The sequence below is a fragment of the Pteropus vampyrus genome, unplaced genomic scaffold (assembly GCF_000151845.1).
Source record: "Pteropus vampyrus isolate Shadow unplaced genomic scaffold, Pvam_2.0 Scaffold104, whole genome shotgun sequence".
Lineage (NCBI taxonomy): Eukaryota > Metazoa > Chordata > Mammalia > Chiroptera > Pteropodidae > Pteropus > Pteropus vampyrus.
The window spans coordinates 1,262,395-1,265,006 of NW_011888885.1; positions in this window are offsets into that span (position 1 = coordinate 1,262,395).

Below are 2,612 nucleotides of genomic sequence, written 5' to 3' on the forward strand. Positions count from 1 at the left end.
TTTGCTGAGAGGAATACACAGATACTACAAATAAAAGCACTCTGTAGACTGCAAGTGAACACTTATGGAATGTATGATTTCAATAGACATTTCTAAATTTTACAGCCGAGTTGATTTTAATCTGTTTTGGTGGCCGTCCAAATCAGTTCGGTTCTATTCCATTTAACCTGTACTGTTGAATGTCTGCTCCTATTAAAATGCTCGAGAATTTTAGCTTGCTAGGGCAATGGAGATGCAAAAGAGGGTGATTTCACCTTTACTGGCCTCCAAAGCGTATACAATAATAACCTGTAAGTTGGTTAACAATAGTTTAAACCTGCTAAGTACTTATTAGGAACCAGAAACTATGCTAAGTGTTTTCATTTAACCCTCACAATACCACTCTGAAATCAGTTCTATTATAATCTCCAGATTTTACGTGAAGAAAGTAAAGTTTGGAGAAGTGAAGTAACTTGTCAAAGGTCACATGGGTAGGTTAAAGGCAGAGCTGAGGTTTGGAGCCAGTTCTGTTAGATTCTAGAGCTTGCTTACTCGTGTCCTGGTTGGTTACTTATGACTGGTGTAGGATCTATAGTCATGAAGCTGTAAACATAGCTTTTAACCCAATTATACCTGTAAAAGGTTTCACTCTTGAAAGACTTTTTATCAACAATTATAGGCATAAAATTATAAAATTTAATCCTGAAAAAGGATTGATATTACATTTAGTTTATTATCTCATTTATTGATGTACTCATTTATTTGATATTTATTAACCATTAATCAATATTTATCAAACAAGTGACTACATTAACAGATAAAAAAATAAATTAAAGGCGATATTTGAATCTTCCTTAAGTACGAGATTTTATGTTATGGCCATAACAGCTATTATAGGGTACAAAGATACATCAGATGCAAATTCTTATTCTTAGCTTGCCATCTACATGAACACAATTAGAGAAATTATTTTACTCATGTTTATATATTATCTAATCCACCACTTTTATAGATGAGAGAATCGAGGCGCAAAATCGTGATGCTTTGGATAAGTTTGGTTATTCAGTTAGTCAAACCATGTTGTCACATATTTATAAAGATCAAGGGTCCCTGGTGTATTTCACCTGCTAATATAAATAAAATAAGACATGCAAATGAGGTATTAGAAAAGATGAGTTTATAGTTTTTCCTCTTACGACATATAATTTACGTGAACTTTATTAAATAACCTTGACAGTTCAGAAAACTAGGTTTGTTTGGATCTTGGAAAGGATCAGAAAATAAAGTCATCATCCACCTTCCTCCCAGTAAGAGGATTCCAGAGAGAGCTGGAAGTATTGTATTACAAGTCCCTTCCGCTGCCTGCTGGCTGACTCATCGCCGCAGGGGATCTGAGTTCAGCACTAGGGCATTTCAGACCAAGGGTCTAAGGTTTCCCTTGGGCTGTGATCCCCTGACTGCAAAGCTGCACTCCCCTATTAATCAGCATAAATATCTGTGCCTTTTTTTCTGTACACCTGGAATCCTCCCTTATAGTGGAGTTCTCAAGTTTGGATCGGAAGCCTGGCTGTCTTCCTCTGGGAATGTAGACTATGCACCTCGTGACTTTAGCTGACTTAATTTAGACCAGTTCCGCCTGGGTAAAGGACTCATCAGGTCCCTTTACTCACTATCTCACTAGGGTTGTGTGTCCACGAGGACAAATCAGATTTCTTTGGAAGTCTGAAAACCTTACAATGATACTCCTCTCTTTCCTTTAAACCCTATTTATAATTTGTCAACAGTTTTTGCTATTTTTACTGCTCACATAGCTTGGATATGTTTACATCTATCTGCCCTGGCCATTCCAGCCGAAGCCACCATCACTGTTCCCCTAATTGCCCAGTGACCCTATAACCAGTTGGTCTCCTTGCTGGAGAGACAGAGAGAGCTGTATTACAATGCTGAATGCTGAGTTGATCCTATCACTCCCCTCCTTGCAACAGTTCACTGGCTTCATATTGCATTCAGCAACATTCGATGTCACCCTAGCCTGCAGAGTCCTATGGCATCTGACTGGCCCTTCCCACCTCTCCATTCCCATCTTTCCCACCCTTCTCTTGCTCACTAGACTCTAGCCTACTGCTCTGCAGTTTCTGGGCCATGCTGTGCTTCCTCACCTCAGAAACATGGCCCTCACTCTTTTCTCTACCTCAACTGCTCTCCCCAAGCTCTTCACTGATTCTCATCCTTCACATATCAGCCTGAATCTTCCTTCCACAGACTCTCCTCCCTCAGCCTCTTTTATTTGCTATCTCAGCCTTTCGTTTCTTTTTTCCTGTATAAAATTTATTGCCACTTGAGATTGGACCTGTGCCCCAGCATGGGCAGGAAGAAAACAATAAAAAGTAAACAAATAAATGTGAATTACTTTCCAGGACTGATCTTGATCTCTAATTAGTTGAGCATCTGTCTCCTCCATCAGAGCAAAAGTTCAATAGCAAAAACCTGTCTGTCTGTCTCACCCCTGTCTCCCCAGTTACTAACACACACCTGACACATAAATGTCTGTTGAGTGAATCAGTAGAAGAATTCTGTTGAAAACCACTATATATGCATATATATAGATATGTATATACATGTACAGATATATA